The sequence below is a fragment of the Hoplias malabaricus genome, chromosome 5 (assembly GCF_029633855.1).
Source record: "Hoplias malabaricus isolate fHopMal1 chromosome 5, fHopMal1.hap1, whole genome shotgun sequence".
Classification (NCBI taxonomy): Eukaryota; Metazoa; Chordata; class Actinopteri; order Characiformes; family Erythrinidae; genus Hoplias; species Hoplias malabaricus.
Window position 1 is genome coordinate 43,256,495 of NC_089804.1, and position 17,969 is coordinate 43,274,463.

At 44.1% G+C, this 17,969-nt stretch overlaps 1 protein-coding gene across 5 annotated transcripts in view; it reads right to left on the reverse strand.

Annotated features, from left to right (window-relative positions):
* atp2b4 (ATPase plasma membrane Ca2+ transporting 4) overlaps nucleotides 1-3,496 on the reverse strand; it is a 128,272-nt gene extending 124,776 nt beyond the window's left edge. For 2 of the 5 annotated variants that reach the window (XM_066670222.1, XM_066670221.1), the window contains exon 1: nucleotides 2,035-3,494. The gene's annotated coding sequence lies outside the window, so the exon portion shown is untranslated. Of the gene's footprint in view, nucleotides 1-2,034 lie in introns of all 5 variants that reach the window. The other 3 variants (XM_066670224.1, XM_066670223.1, XM_066670227.1) reach the window with 2 other exon arrangements.
* Between the last annotated feature and the right edge of the window lie 14,473 nt (nucleotides 3,497-17,969).

Genomic DNA, 17,969 nt, shown 5'->3' on the forward strand with positions numbered 1-17,969 from the left:
TTTCGCAGCAGAAAGCTTGAGTCTTGTCACTCTTCTGGAATGTGACCGTTTGAAAACATGATTTCTGAAAAACAGAAGTAAATAAATACAGGTAGCCCACTTTGGTTAGAGCAGTGCTGGAGCTGAATCAACTACCTGTCACAGATAAGCATCCTGTAAAGGTCTCAGAAACGGAACTGATAAAAACCGCATCTACAAGATGCAGTGGAGGGAGCAGATTTGAATGAAGCAGAGTGGTGTGTGCTTGGTCAGGCTATGCATTTCGTTTGTGGCGAAAACTTGGCTTGCTCATATGCATTGGACCATGTCAAACACTGCTGCTCCTGTGAACTGCTCCATTCAGACCCAGACTGCAATTAGTGCCTGGGACAAGCAGCAACATGAAAAAATGCTAAACCTTTTATGCACTAATAACTCAATAATCGCATCAACTGTAATAATGCATGTTGTCTCTTTCTAAGCACTTACCAAAAGGTATAAATTAAAAATGCACATATTGTTTATATAAAGAAGTAGGCAAGCAGGGTCTTGAACAAGGGGGCTTTTGTGAGTGCTTAACGATAAACAAAATAAGTGCCAGTACAGTACATGCAGAAAACAAATCCTGCAATTCATCCTTGCAGAGCGTCCACAACTCCAGCCTTGTTCCGAGTTGATGTGTTTGCTTCTGTAAAGCAAATGTAACGTGACCTGTGCTCTGACTGCACAGAGCGAGCAGCTCACAAACAAGACAGGAGAACGTGGATCGCACAGATCCATCAGAACACAACAAATACCGATTCCTACATCGTAATGACGCAGAGGAAGCCTGTACGATTAACAAACCCCACTTCAGGATCCGGTCTGGAGCTCTGAAAACGCTCAGGCACTCTACAGTTGTTCACAATCGATCAACATCTGCCTTATTTTTTGTGGTATTTTCAAGTTAAACAGATATGCAAATTGCCAGAGTTCATGCTCCGGGACAGGGGAGGTGGAATCCTCTTGAGAGGTGCTTGGAATCCATTTCACAAAGCAACAAATTGCAGGGTTTCCCCCCCTTCGATGCAGGAGAGATGATAACCCTGCGCAGAGTGACGTCACACCCTCGTCTTATGAATAAATCTCAGCCTCTTATTCAGAAGGAGAGCAAGTTATCCACGATGGGGATGAAAAAGAAGAGACTGCCATCTCGTTTTCCTGGGCTTTTTGAAAAGCTAGTCCATCAAGACAGTGCACCCAACAGCAGTGACACCGCATCAGCCAATTTTGGGTTTGACGATAAGACACAGCAAGGTCAAGAGGTATCAGCTTAGACACAGCAATTTAATCAAACTGGGAGGACAACAACCATGAACATGAATATCGATATACATTTATAATATAGATAGAGACAACTGTGTGCTCCTTTACCATCATCCTTTCTCAAGATGTGTATGTGTCACTGCCCCCTCCAAATATGCACCAGGGTCTACACCACCATACACTTCAGTTAAGCCTTAGGTTCACCTCCGCACGACCACAACGACTTCCACGCCTTCAATGCAGTGTCTGAGGTGATGTAGTACTTTTAGAGGGGGAAAAAAAGCTGTAGGAACACCGAGTGTCCATTTACCAAAGGTTAGAAGATTTGACAAACAGTGTAAACACAAGGCTTTCCCTGGCACTTCCGCATACATAGCACTATTACCTCCACAGTAATCAGGGATAATGAGTGTAGCGAGTGTAGAAAACGACACGACCAGAGCGTGTTCGACGTTCGTGGCTGTTAAACTGCTAAAAGGTGTGAACTAATGTCTGTAATACACCCCAAGCCTGCTCCGTGCTCTGGAAAGCAGTGAATTGTACACACACAGAAATGGACCAGCAACAAACACACACCTGTAGAAATGAAATGCAGCAGCAACGTGGAGCGAAAGCGAGAAAACAAAGGCTACGTCCAAAACCACATACCACTGAACTATACCCCTACTGTAGGAAAGACTGGCGTGTTATTCCTCTTACACTATTCAGTGAGGTGAAGTGCCGTTCTGGACACAGCCGAAATGAACAAACCTTTTTCGTCGTTTCAATCACGGAGAGCGGAGCATTTGGAAAACCGCAGAGAAACGTGCAACTCCCGGGACCGTCCTTTTCTTTCCTCCTTCCTCCTCCTCCTCCTCTGCACGAAAGTACCTCCAGTCTCCTCTGTGTGTGTGTGTGTGGTGGGGGGGACACACGAAAACACACTCTCTCTCTCTCTCTCTCTCTCTCTCCCCTTCGAGTCTCTACAGCTCAGCCCGTGTGGCGAAACCTCCCTCCGTGGACACAGCGGTGGCGTGAAGGGAATAAACAAGTCGCTTGTTTGTCTTCAAAACGCCATAACTCAAAAAATAACAAACAAAACTCGCAACGGCTCGATGTGTAGCCAACGTCTCTGGTTTAACGGACACGGAGCTCGCTGACGGAATGGCGCTCAGTTGAGCTCGGGGGAAAGTAGCCTAAGTTCTGTTAGTTCGACATTCAACCGTCAAACTGCACTCCACTGGGCGTTATTAGCCCCACAAACTCATAAGACCGAGCGTTAAAGGGAATATGTTTTATATAACGGCAGCGTGCTCGAGAGAAGTACAGAAATGAGTCTCTTCGAAACAAATCCGACCTCCGTTTTGCCTCTACCCGAGGAAAGAGAGGAAACGGCGGGAGAGAAATCGATGGAGGGTAGGCTCCGTTTCGGTTGGAGTATTTACTCTGGGTTGTGTTCTTTTTTTGTGGTTGGTGGGCTCCTTCCTTTCCTCCTCCCTCACAGAAAGAAAAAAGTAGTACAGGAAGGAAAACGCAGGCTTCTCGATTCGCCACGGGGACGACAAAAAGTCAACGACACCGGGCGCGCCGTGCCTGGAAATCGAAAAAAAGGAGATGAGAGGCGAGCGAGGGCTGGGTGGGAGTTTACCGCCGAGAGGGAGGGACTTCGCTCGGGCTTTGGGGAGCTCTTTGGGTCGGAAACCTAGCTGTAGGCTAACAGGCTGCTCGAAGATCAGAGCGTTAAGGCTGCTCCTGTCTATCAAAATCTCAGAGTAACTGATCCAAGGTCAGCGTTTTTTATTTCTGCGTCGAGGCGAGGGAGAAGGGAGAAAAATACCGCACTCCACCCACATCCCCCGCTCACGTCGTTGTAGGTGGATCATAAGGGAAATTGAAAGACACTGATCCGGGGTCAGCGTTTCTGCTTTTGGTACTGAGCGGGTAAAATCCACCCCGCCCTGCCCTAAACTACCCCACCCACTCCCCTAGCTCTTGTCGTTGTAGGTGGACCATAAGGGAAATTCTAGTTATGAGGACAAGCAACAGGAGGGTAGGTCATCAGCCTAATGTGCAAATGGGCGTCAGATTCACGCTGCATTAAACAAAGTAGAATTAGACTAAAGGCGCGTCCTGCTCTAGTTTCTGTGGTTCAGACAGTACCCGTTTAGACGACACCATAAAGCTGATAAAAATGTGGGACTAAATCTGATGCACGAACTGATAAATGGGCCACTCCTCAGTGCAGATGTTTCATCAGTGGACTGTGGAAAACAAAATGAAGTCTGCTTACTACACAGATAAAGTGCACCACCTTCAGTAGCAAACTCCTGCACTGCCACTTTTTTGTGTGTTGATAGTGATTGATATTTATTTGTCAATAAACCCATTTTCAAAAAGTTTGTGGGATTTTCTTAAAACAGTGTTAAACATAAATCTGATTTGTTACTTTAATTAAACCTTTATTCAAATATATGTTCAGTGTTTTTAATTACAAAGTTCTGTTTCATTCATTATTCATTCAGGGTCGCGGTGGGTCCAGAGCCTACGTGGAATCATTGGGCACAAGGTGGGAATACACCCTGGAGGGGGTGCCAGTCCTTCACAGGGCAACACACACACACCTAGGGACACTTTTGAGTCACCCATCCACCTACCAACGTGTGTTTTTGGACTGTGGGAGGAAACCCACACAGACACAGAGAAAACGCACCACACTCCTCACAGACAGTCACCCGGAGGAAACCCACGCAGACACAGAGAGAACACACCACACTCCTCACAGACAGTCACATGGAGGAAACCCACGCAGACACAGAGAAAACGCACCACACTCCTCACAGACAGTCACATGGAGGAAACCCACGCAGACACAGAGAAAATGCACCACACTCCTCACAGATAGTCACATGGAGAAAACCCACGCAGACACAGAGAGAACGCACCACACTCCTCACAGACAGTCACGTGGAGGAAACCCACGCAGACACAGAGAGAACGCACCACACTCCTCACAGACAGTCACATGGAGGAAACCCACGCAGACACAGAGAGAACGCACCACACTCCGCACAGACAGTCACCCGGAGGAAACCCACGCAGACACAGAGAGAACTCCCACACTCCTCGCAGACAGTCACATGGAGGAAACCCACGCAGACACAGAGAGAACACACCACACTCCTGACAGACAGTCACCCGGAGGAAACCCACGCAGACACAGAGAGAACACACCACACTCCTCACAGACAGTCACATGGAGGAAACCCACACAGACACAGAGAAAACGCACCACACTCCTCACAGACAGTCACATGGAGGAAACCCACGCAGACACAGAGAGAACACACCACACTCCTCACAGACAGTCATCGGAGGAAACCTACGCAAACACAGAGAGAACACACCACACTCCTCACAGAGAGTCATCGGAGGAAACCCACGCAGACACAGAGAGAACACACCACACTCCTCACAGAGAGTCATCGGAGGAAACCCACGCAGACACAGAGAAAACGCACCACACTCCTCACAGACAGTCACATGGAGGAAACCCACGCAGACACAGAGAGAACACACCACACTCCTCACAGACAGTCATCGGAGGAAACCTACGCAAACACAGAGAGAACACACCACACTCCTCACAGAGAGTCATCGGAGGAAACCCACGCCGACACAGAGAGAACACACCACACTCCTCACAGAGAGTCATCGGAGGAAACCCACGCAGACACAGAGAGAACACACCACACTCCTCACAGACAGTCACATGGAGGAAACCCACGCAGACACAGAGAGAACACACCACACTCCTCACAGAGAGTCATCGGAGGAAACCCACGCAGACACAGAGAGAACACACCACACTCCTCACAGACAGTCACATGGAGGAAACCTACGCAGACACAGAGAGAACACACCACACTCCTCACAGACAGTCACATGGAGGAAACCCACGCAGACACAGAGAACACACCACACTCCTCACAGACAGTCACCCGGAGCGGGAATCGAACCTACAACCTCCAGGCCCCAGGAGCTGTGTGACTGTGACACTAGCTGCTGCGCCACCGTGCCGCCCAAATGTAAACAAATTTATAAATTTTACAGTTTACAACTGGGTCATGAGTAATTACACCCTGAGACCTATTTTATTTTAATAAACAGCTGTGTGGTATAAAATAGCCCTGTTTAAAATCAGAAAGCAGTTTTACAAGTTGTGAAAATAACATTTTAATTGTGGTCAGTTCTGCCTCTGCTGCGCTCCTCAGGTTCAAACTAGTCCCAAACTACGATGACGTGTGTTAATCTGCACATCAGTCCAGTGGTAACCGATGTTACTATCCCCTGTTGATGCCCACCGGTATCACACTCATAAACAGGAGAGGTATTCAAGCCTGGAGCGAGTGAGTTTTTTTGAGCCACTTTGGATTGTTTTGTCTAGATATCATCCCTCACACTTTTGAGTGACTTCAAAGCTGAACTCAGCTGGAGTTAAATGAAAGAAGTGGGTTTCTCTGTAATTACAATTTTTAATCATTTAAGAAGTGCAGGTACGAGCTCTTGCAGATTTGTAAGTGGAATACTTGCCCATTCTTTCTGACTTGACTTCGCTGATTGATTTCTCCTCTTCATGGCGTGCCATACATTTTCAATAGGAGGCAGATATGGACTGCAGGCACATACTCTACGTCTACAAAAGCCAGGCTGTTGTAACTCGTGCAGATTAAGGCCTGGCATTGTCCTGCGGAAATAGACATGGGCTGTGTCTGAAACAGAAATCAGCATTGATGCCTTGCTGTCTTGATTCCTTACAAATCAGTGCCTTAGAAGTCAGTATTTTTGAATGAAGGTGTGTGTAACTGAGTCACATAAGAGACAGGTTTTTAAAAGCAGAAACATTTCAGCACTTTACCAGGACACACGTGAACTTTGAAGATATTAGAGCAAAAAGCTGGCAGCAAGCATTCATTTCAGACATGACTCTGTTCCGTCCTCTTTCAAAATACTGCCTTAGTAGAACACTTTCTGCGCATTTCTGACACAGCCATGGAGTTCCTGGGAGAAGACATAGTCTTGGTGGCAGCATATGTCACTCCAAAACCCCAATAGAAGCATCTGTATCAACAGGGCATTCACATAGACCACTCATGCCGTGGAGGATGATGAACATCTATTCCAACACAGATACTGGTGTTTTCACTTTTCATATTATCATATTATTTTTTCATCTTTGGCATGTAGGTCAGATGAATACAACTGTCAGTGAAAACAATTAAAATGTTTACGTTATCAATTAAAGAAAAGGTCAAGTGTTTTAACAAATTAAATGTTTAGGAAGGGCGGCGCGGCAGCGCAGCAGGGGCCTGGAGGTTGTGGGTTCTATTCCCGCTCCGGGTGACTGTCTGTGAGGAGTGTGGTGTGTTCTCCCTGTGTCTGAGTGGGTTTCCTCCGGGTGACTGTCTGTGAGGAGTTGGTATGTTCTCTCTGTGTCTGCGTGAGATTCCTCCGGGTGACTGTCTGTGAGGAGTGTGGTGTGTTCTCTCTGTGTCTGCGTGGGTTTCCTCCGGGTGCTCCGGTTTCCTCCCACAGTCCAAAAACACACGTTGGTAGGTGGATTGGCGACTCAAAAGTGTCTGTAGGTGTGAGTGAATGTGTGTGTGTTGCCCTGTGAAGGGCTGGCGCCCCCTCCAGGGTGTATTCCTGCCTTGCGCCCAATGATTCCAGGTAGGCTCTGGATGGACAAGCGGTTACAGGTAATGAATGTTTAGTAAGTATATAAATTATTCTGGAAATGGTGTTTGTGTCTATCTAACTAAATGACTAACTACCATGTGACCTGCATTCATTTACATATTATATAGAGTACAGTGAAGAAAAGCAAGTATTCTTAGTGACGTTGTCAGTGTGGTGTTGTTTTCAGCATTGGAACACGTATTATAAATGACTTAAGTCACCATCGCCATGGCGGAACACTTATGTTTTGAAACTGCAGTTTTCCAAAGATGGCCTCAAACAGAAAACCTCAGGCAGACAGAGTTTATTACATCATAAACCTAAATAACCAATCTCATCAACATGTGAGGAAGGGCTTTAAAGCTGCAGGTGAGTGGTGTAGGACTAACAGGAGATTACAGGTGGTGGACGTATTTATAGGCATAGAATTATATTTAAAAAAATCTAAATATTAGAGTTTCAACAGAATGTTTTGGAGACATGCAAATGATGTAACACAATAAGCTGGGCGAACAAGAAAGAGCTTCAGAAAATGGAAAAATCTACAACGCAGAGCTGCCAAGGCTGGAAACATCCCTCCGTACAACTGGTTTGATCATTTGCAAGTACAAAATGTCATAGAACCATAACTGAAAATAAGTTTTGATGCGTGAGCACAGTTTTAAAAGGCTGCTCTGCACAAGCACGTCGATGAAGAAAATGGTGTATTTGAAGAATACTGACCAAGAAACTTAAAGTGGAGAAAAGACTGATGTTTCAAACACACTGCCAAAATAACTCAAGTCTGGGTTTAGGGTCAAGGTGCCTGCAAGGCCTGGCCAATTTCATGACTACATTCCTGCTACAAACTGATGGAGGTTTTAGAAAATGAGAGTCAATCAGAGCAATCCTCATGGCTTTGGGGAATTGAAGATTGTTTGCTAAAGGAAATGGGTCAAAATGAAACCACAATGATCTTAATAGTCTTAAATCTCTAACAGCTAACAGACGTTTAACAAGAAAATACTTGGATAAAAGACTGTGTGTCAGTTTGAAGCGCATTCACTGGAAATCTACAGAATACTTAAAGCACAGGTGTGAATACTTGTGTGTCCCGCTTGCCTTAGTGTGTGGCAGTGGGTGCAGCTTATGATCATTTTTGCCTTTCAGATCTGTGAAGAGAAGCAAGGAAGGAGTGGTCAAACTAAAGGTCATGTGAGCAAAATTGTTTCAGAGCAGGTTTGTCCAGACCATTTTCCTTATTAAGTATTGTTATGCCAAGCCTCGCCAGTTATGCAGGGGCTCCTGGCTTAAGATGAAAAGACAAATATGCATTCTTGTATTGGTTAATTAAAAACTGAAATAATAATAAATAAAAAAAAATTAAAAACATACCATCCACTATAAGACTGTGGGACAGGAAATGACATCAAGTGCAGAAGAGAGCCACAAAAAACCTTACATTCATCATGTAACTGACCTGTAAAACCAGTTCCATGTGACTTTATCAAAGATTTTGGTCATAAAAACATCTTTCTTATTTTGGATCTTGGAATATGACTAAAATATGGCCTTCTTGGCTTTTTTTAAATTATTATTTAATTGTGCCATTCCATATCTTGAAGGTATTTTTGATTTTTTGAAATATAATTTTACATGGGGTGTGCCTCCTAAAACACTGGCACAATGAACAGTTTATCAATATTTTTCATTTGAGCTTTGAATTTGAATTTAAAACTTGGTTTGCCTGGCATTTCAAGACTTTATTGGCTGAAAATAGATGATACTCTTCAGTGAATTTTTTAAAAACTATTATTTAACCACGTCTGCCTTTTCACTCTTGATTATATAAATAGAGCTAGTTTAAAAATGAAGACCCCATGCAGTCTCACAAGAGAACAAAGTCCCTCCTCGTGATGTTTGAAGCCTGGGGAGACATGTCCCATAGGAACGAGCAGAACACATTCTTAGTTTCCTACAGGTCTCCTATCACATAGGGATCGGAAAATGGAACGGCTTATTTACATTTGATACATGTTGTGTTGTGGCAGCACTAGCAGGCAGTAGCTTGGAGAATGTTGGCAGCGGCCAAGGAGACGCCCTGTTCTTTCTCCTTCCCTCAACCTTTTGTATTTTGAAAGAAGACAAGGATTTGTGTTACACTAAAGGCATAGCGCATACGTAATGGTTATGAAAGCCGAGAGGGGCAGGGACCAATGCTCTTACGATTTATAGCTACCTCTAAACGTCTGGCTCAGGACAGCAGTGTCACCCCTGATGAATATATTTTTTGGACGTAAAACATATTATAGCTAAATAAGGTTTGGTATTTTGCTCATGGGCTCCCCCTACAGTTGCGGACAGTGTAATTCATTTTTACACCAGTGTCCTGAAATCAAGTGGCAGGTGGAGGAAGGTGGAGGTGGTTTCCTACCCTCCTCCCAAAGTTATACAAAGTAGAGTTACAGCAGCAGTGCTGAGCCCAGATTGGCTCTATCCTCCGTATTACAGGTCAATGAAGAATCACTACCTAGTGTTTTTTATTTTAAGACGTACACATTCCTGAAACAAGTGTTCACATGTATGCATAGTTTGCATTTCCATAGAAAAGCATTGGCTGATTGCACAGGATGCTCTGGAGAACAGCATATGAGCTAAGTTCACCGTACATGCTCGGGAGTGGCAAAGGTCCATCCAATACCTTTGGAATGAGTTTTAAAGGGACTTATGATCCAGAGCTCATCCAACATCAGTACCTAACCTCATTGAAGCTCTTGTGGCTGATTGCAATCAAACGTCCACAGCAAAGGAGAAGAAAACCCCCCTGGTATTACAATTGTTTTTCATTCATTATCTGTAACCGCTTATCTAATTCAGGGTCGCGGTGGGTCCAGAGCCTACCTGGAATCATTGGGCACAAGGCAGGAATACACCCTGGAGGGGGTGCCAGTCCCTCACAGGGCAACACACACACATTCATTCACACACTGACACCTACGGACACTTTTGAGTCACCAATTCACCTACCAACGTGTGTTTTTGGACTGTGGGAGGAAACCGGAGCACCCGGAGGAAACCCACACAGACACAGGGAGAACACACCACACTCCTCACAGACAGTCACCCGGAGGAAACCCACGCAGACACAGGGAGAACACACCACACTCCTCACAGACAGTCACCCGGAGGAAACCCACGCAGACACAGGGAGATCACACCACACTCCTCACAGACAGTCACCCGGAGGAAACCCACGCGGACACAGGGAGAACACACCACACTCCTCAAAGACCCACAACCTCTAGGCCCCTGGAGCTGTGTGACTGCAACACCTACCTGCGCCGCTACAATTATTTTTAGAGAAAATATTATATATTACAGAATCTATTATAACTCACATTGTTTATATTTATTAGGTTTTTGCTGCCAGTTTCAATGCAGGTTTTTTCTGTGGAAAAGACACCACTGAATACTAATGTCTATCTCAAACTAAACTCATTAAACTGTGCAATATAGCTACGTAATATCTCTCTAGGTTTATATTTAATTCTGAGAGCTCATATTACACTCACTTTTTTGTCTTTGTGGTGGGAAAAATAACCCGTGGAATATATCTGCAATGTATCTTTATCCAAACACTCATGGGACACTTAAGTAAACATCAAAACAAATACGTCGTGGCCCGTGATGTTGATGATTTTCATTTTCATGTTCCAACCTCATAAACAAGATCCTCCAAATAAACAGCGTGCACAAACTTCTGCTCGCAGCTCTACAACACCCTAATGGCTCGTTTTCAAAGAAGAAAAAGAACCATAAATGGATAAAAAAAAGCTGCAGTGCAGCAACTTAAACGCTGTAAATATGCATGTAGAAGGCTGAGTTGATGTTTATTACAATCCCTGCGCAGCAGGCGAGTCCGGGGGCTGTGGAGGCAGATGGCCCAGCCGGGGAGATGGGCAGGAGGGGGAAGAAACAGAAAGAGTTTTCTCTTCAGACTTTAATACCGTGAGGTACATAGTGACAGAAAAGAAATGTAATCTGACTCCTCTAGGACCCGGAGACGACACTTTCATACCGCACGTCTCCTTTCAGGTGTAGATTTTCCAGACACAAACTCTCAAAGTCTACTGTTGGATTACACTCTCAAAAATAAAGACGGTATAAGTGGGCCTTGTACAGCAAAGAGGAAACAGACTTTGTTCCATGAAGTATCCTACAACTGACAGATCTTAAAAAAAATTTCTGTGAGATGTGCAGGGGTGCAGAACTATTTTTTAAAGCTTTATAGGAACTCCTGGTACCGTACTGAGCCAAGAACCAATTAGGAACCTCGAAATTGTTTAGGGACACACACTTTTGACAGGAACACAACAGCATCTGGTTTTACTATGGCAAAGTCCTCATCCTTCCATCCATCCATTATCTGTAACCGCTTATCCAATTCAGGGTCGCGGTGGGTCCAGAGCCTACCTGGAATCACTGGGCGCAAGGGAATACACCCTGGAGGAGGCGCCAGTCCTTCACAGGGCAACACAGACACACACACATTCACTCACACACTCACACCACCATCACTACCAACGTGTGTTTTTGAACTGTGGGAGGAAACCGGAGCACCCGGAGGAAACCCACTCAGACACAGAGAGAACACACCACACTCCTCACAGACAGTCACTCTGAGGAAACCCACACAGACACAGGAAGAACACACCACACTCCTCACAGACAGTCACCCGGAGGAAACCCACTCCTCAAAGACAGTCACCCAGAGGAAACCCACGCAGACACAGAGAGAACACACCACACTCCTCACAGACAGTCACCCAGAGGAAACCCACGCAGACACAGGGAGAACACACCACACTCCTCACAGACAGTCACCCGGAGGAAACCCACACAGACACAGAGAGAACACACCACACTCCTCACAGACAGTCACCCGGAGGAAACCCACACAGACACAGAGAGAACACACCACACTCCTCACAGACAGTCACCCGGAGGAAACCCACGCAGACACAGAGAGAACACACCACACTCCTCACAGACAGTCACCCGGAGGAAACCCACGCAGACACAGAGAGAACACACCACACTCCTCACAGACAGTCACCCGGAGGAAACCCACGCAGACACAGGGAGAACACACCACACTCCTCACAGACAGTCACCCGGAGGAAACCCACGCAGACACAGAGAGAACACACCACACTCCTCACAGACAGTCACCCGGAGGAAACCCACGCAGACACAGGGAGAACACACCACACTCCTCACAGACAGTCACCCGAAGGAAACCCACGCAGACACAGAGAGAACACACCACACTCCTCACAGACAGTCACCCGGAGGAAACCCACGCAGACACAGAGAGAACACACCACACTCCTCACAGACAGTCACCCGGAGGAAACCCACGCAGACACAGAGAGAACACACCACACTCCTCACAGACAGTCACCCGGAGGAAACCCACGCAGACACAGAGAGAACACACCACACTCCTCGCAGACGGTCACCCGGAGCGGGAATCGAATCCACAACCTCCAGGTCCCTGGAGCTGTGTGACTGCGACACTACCTGCTGCACCACTGTGTCGCTGCAAAGTCCTCACATAATCGATATTAAAATAGGACATGAACTCAGCATTAACTGGCATGTACAGTATTGTGAAAAAGACCAAGAATACACTCTTCATTTCATCAATTTTCAGATAAAGCACTCATTTGTGGGAGGTATTATATTTACACTGAATAAAGGAAGATAATAAGATAATGATAAATATATAGAAAATTGTTGTTTCTGTCATTCATTTTGAGACATCAACTTCAATCCCTGGGTCTGACAGGGCGTGCAGCAGTGAAGCAGAAAAAAAAAAGAATAAATAAATTGAATGTATCAGATGCTAGATTCACAAACTGTTTAAAGAAAAGAAAGAAGAAAAAAAAGTTTAAATTCATCCTAAATGCATTAAGAATTACATAAAATATTCGGTAACACTTTTAATCACAGCCCGCTCTTTACTGGGTGAGTACAGAGTAAGTACCTGTTCAGTAAGCCGTAAGATAAAATAAATACTGAGTAAGTAAAGAGTATAATAGCAGAAATATGTGGTTATTACTGGTATCTTACAGACATTAACAAATAAGGAAGAAGAGCAGAAGAGAAACACACATTTCATCATCAGTCTGCTGTGTTCATATAATGCCTCAGTACATCTCTGAAGCTTGTGATGATGATTATTGTGGTAAATCACGCCCTGAACCTAATGAGCACAAAGCACCATGAAACTCTCTTAGAGCCTGTAATGAAAGTAGCTGGCCACGTCCTCCTCGGTAGGTGCACTGTAAATAATTTTAAAGGATCTATAATTACATTCAGAACTACAGTCATTTCAAAATAGAAGCTGCATTCCTTATTTATGAAAGAAAATGACACTAACAGTCACTTGCATAAACTGTCATACATTTTATACTTTTATACATATTAGTCATACTTCAAATCCAGACCTTGGATCCTGCTTCCTATACGCCACACCTGACCGGTCCGTTACACTACCGTTTGCAGTGTCATGCAGTGAAACCTCCTGGAAGGGTAAAGACTGTTAGGATTGAAAAACAAATTCATTCTCAGTTAATTACACTTGATTTTGCAGTAGTTACTCGATACGCAAATATATGTGTTTGGACATAGAACATACGTTAATCTTTAAAGAACAAAATTCATTCATACATTCATTGTCTGTAACCCTTATCCAGTTCAGGGTCGCGGTGGGTCCAGAGCCTACCTGGAATCATTGGGCGCAAGGCGGGAATACACCCTGGGGGGGGGCGGGTCACCCGGAGCGGGAATCAAACCCACAACCTCCAGGTCCCTGGAGCTGTGTGACTGTGACACTACCTGCTGCGTCACCGTGCCGCCAAGCACAAAATTGAGCGACTTAATTTAAAGACATTGCACTCCTTTTTCCACAAGTGAACCAAGTTCCTAAGGATCTTAATAAAACATCTGTCCACCTACAGTAATGCACATTTCTTACCCTGTCCAAACAGGCCTGTTCCGGTTTCAGAAACAATTGAGAATGAGCTTGTATTTTATTTCAAGTGCAAGAGCCCAGGAGTGAGATGCGAGGAGCAGAAAAGCTGGCATTTTGGTCATTTTCTCTTTGTTCCTTCTTCTTTCACGTTTTCACCAGATTATATCAGTACATTTATTTCTCCACGCTCGTTGTGCACAGTGCTGTGATTAAAGAGACGCAGAGGGGTCTGAAGGGTCTGTGACTGGAGAGACCCCGGCGAGGAGGCAGGACAACTCTGAAGTGCTTGCTATCAAAACAGAAGGACTGATTTTATCCCTAAAAGTACCTACACGACTCAACTCTGCTTTTTGATTTACTTGCTCTGGTGTTTTTTGTACCAAACCTTCCGCTTGAAATAAAGCTGGTGATGTCAAAAAAACACCAATCCTAACAGGAACTGCAGGCTTTGAAAACCACGACAAAAGAGGCGGTAACATTAAGCCTCGCTTACTCATCGTATAATCACACCTGTCTGAACAAAGCTGTGTTCTGTTCCATCACTACTGTTTTATCTTCCAATGTTGCACTGTCCAGCTCACAGTTGGTTTTTTCTCAGTCACCAATCCAAGGTACATTTGTAACTCTTCCAAAGACCATGGCGTAATTTTACTCAGATTAAATATTAGTTTGATTTAAACAAATGTTATCTCTGCTCTAGCTTAGAGATATTTACAAAAGGCTAGTTTGTGAATGATGTCTATATCACATTGTGGTCAACAAGTCTCTCTGGCCAATGAGCACTCAGCAAGGTCTATACATCGTGTTTTAGTCCCTACTCGGCTCGCTTGGAATCAGGAGCGAACATGCACTACAAATATACCCTAGGCCATGTACTAGGTACTATATCTACCTAATGGAAAAGCAAAAAACCAAGTGCAGCTGAGTCATGAAGAGTAGGTTAGCACCAGTATGCAGATTGAGTAGATTTTTGGGATGACAGGAGCTCCACTTTCTAGAATGAATGTGCTAACCTACTCAAAAATCGATTTTTTTATTATATGCCCCCTTTAAATTGTACTTTAAATAATCTATGGAGTGCTCCCAGTCAGGAGTGGTCAAAACCTACCAACCGGTAATCCAAGAAGAGACTGAATGAGTGGGATGCCCTGGCCAATGTTTTGCTGGGAAACCGTTTGTCCAGGCATTTATGTGGACACCAAATTTTCAGGTGCTACCTGTCTACACAGCACATTCACCTTGTCATTACAATTTTTGGGTTTATCTGTGTAGAAGTTAAACTTTTACTGGACTAAGCATCTGTATTATGCCCTGGCATCCCAGTAATCCCAAATGAATTGTCTCCTCCAACTTGTCAGGCTGGTTTACATTAACAAAATGTCAAACCTTGCATGAAAGAATGATTGCAGGGAGCAAGCACAGTTTAAATTTATGTCATTTCACTGTGGAGGCTGGTGTTATTACTTTTGACTCGCTTCATCAAACCCTGTGTTGTCAAGTGTCGGGATTTTCCCTCGAGATGTGATTTGTCTCAATATTTTCGGAGCAGTGCCCGAGTAGAGGCCAAGAAAAGAGAAGAAAAGAAAAAAATATTTAAAATAACTTCCAAAATATTTTCTGAAAGCTTTTCCCCAAACGTGAAATTACTTTAATGCATCTGAGGGCAAAAGCTCGTAGGAGGCAGAATGCATTTAACTTCTGCCTGCTGCCATGAGTTAATAAGAGAGACAGACTTTAACACTCAGTCCAGCTTCAGAACCTCTGCTGCATAGCAAATGCACTAGCACTTAGCACATTGTAAATGGGTTTACATAATGTAAACACACAGTGTAGCGCCCACATCCAGAGGGAACATTTATTATGGTTTGTTTCCTTTGAGCCGTCACTGAAAAATCACGCAGAGTATCAGAAGAAATTCTTGGGCAATTCTCCTGAAAGGAAAAAAAAATGACAGCCTCTGAATAGCATGCTTAACGAACACCCTATTCTTCTGCATAAACTTCGCTTTCATTGTGGCTGTATTTACCAGTGAAATCCATGCCTCAGAATTCAAATGAATTGTGAAAGCCCATAGACATATGGGTGTGCCTCCTACTAATCTACCTTGCTCCCTAATGCCTGCACTGCAGTGGTGTAAGCAAGCAGATTTTTAGCCAAAATCAAACCTTCATTGATGGGTAAACAGGCATAGGCTTGGTAGGTGGATAATAAAATGTAAGCTACCAAATCTGTTAAAGTTAACCTGAGCCAGCACAGCTAACATGCATGCTAACATACAAAGACTCTCCTCATACTGAAGCATAGAAAATGGCTGAATACCACAAGGCGCTTGCCAAATACCCAATACCTACAACCACCTTACAACAACAGAATTCCTTATTAATGCACCACAGTATTAAACTCATTGCTAGAGGTTTACGAGTGGAGGGTGGGCTGGTCTTACAGTAACACCAACTAGAGTTAGGCTATATACATATAAAAGAGGCCTAGCAACAAGTGCAGACATTGAATGAATGAATCATTAAATACACCCCGCCTCCTGCTAACGTCACAGAATCAAAGAAGTTCAACAAGAGGGAAATTACAACTATTAGATCTTTGGTTGACTAGATGAAACTGTTAGCTAACTGTTAGCTATTCGGTCAGCTAGATGAAACAAAAGCTTGAACCAGTAGTGGCTAGCATGCTAATAGTATTTAAATAATAAATAGATTCTCCAGCTCCCGAGACTCAGTGTGTGCGTGTGATACCTTCCACGTATCCTCTCAAGAGTCACTCCCATTTGCCTTGCAAATCTTACGGCTCAACACTTGGTCTAAGCGTGCACATTTTTAGCCCTTGCTCAAATTAACACCTCTACTAACAGCATGCCAAGGTGCCACCCTTACAGTGCACTTGCTTGACGCTACCGAATTTGTGCCATTAACACCTCAGCATGCACATAACATGATTAACTGTGGGGTACAAGACCATCGCAACATTCTACTTAACTCAAAAGTAACTCTAGAATCTTTTTCTTCTAACTGGCAACTCCACACGACAGAACGGAACACAAACGTCCACTATTTGCCCAGTTTTGTGGGCATCTGTTTGTGGACAGCTGTGGCTTGGTATTGGATATGGTTAAAGTTAGTTCTCCAATGGATAAATGGAGTTGACAGATTTAAAGTGATGTCCACAAATATTTGAATGTCCAAACGTGAAAGATAAATATAAAAAAATTGACAAAAATTATCTTAAATTCTTCAACTGGTTTAAAATGATGGCAGAGGGGTGTAGATTTTATATTTACAAAAAATGTTGCTTTTATTGATGTCACCATTCCCAGAGCCAAGTGTCGGCTGGAAGAATATAAACTCCACAATCCACAAACCAGGCCGTAGCAGTGGACTGTGAAGAAGTATAACTGCCACCCAGAAGTAATCATCCATCTTCAGTGTCTGAACACACTATTGCTCTGAAGATGTATGTACCCATCATGTTCATTAAGTAGATAATCTTAAAGGGGACATGTTATAGCTTTTGTCTACAAATGAGCATAGTTAAAAAGCATGATCATGGGGAACTGCGGTTCTCTCTGGTTTGTTTACGTTCAGAAGCTCAGCATCTTTTAAGGTGGAATGGTATTTACTGGCCCTGGAGCTTTGTAAAAATATGACACTGGTGTCCAGCACACAAACAGACTGGAGAGCTAGCTAATGGTGAGGAAGCATTTTCTGAATTTTATAAAGTGTTTTTTCATTATTATCATGAATGTTAACTTTAAATGTCTGTGACAGACTTTGGTCAAATGAACACAAAGATTAAACACTACAGCGCTGTGCTCCACCTGTCTGAAAAGCCTTGTTCAGAACGACTGGTATTTTGTATAGGAACAAGGAACAAAAGCTCTGGTGTTTAGTCGTTTCCACTTGGTTCTCTTTTTATATTGTTCTGGTTTTCACTATCAGTA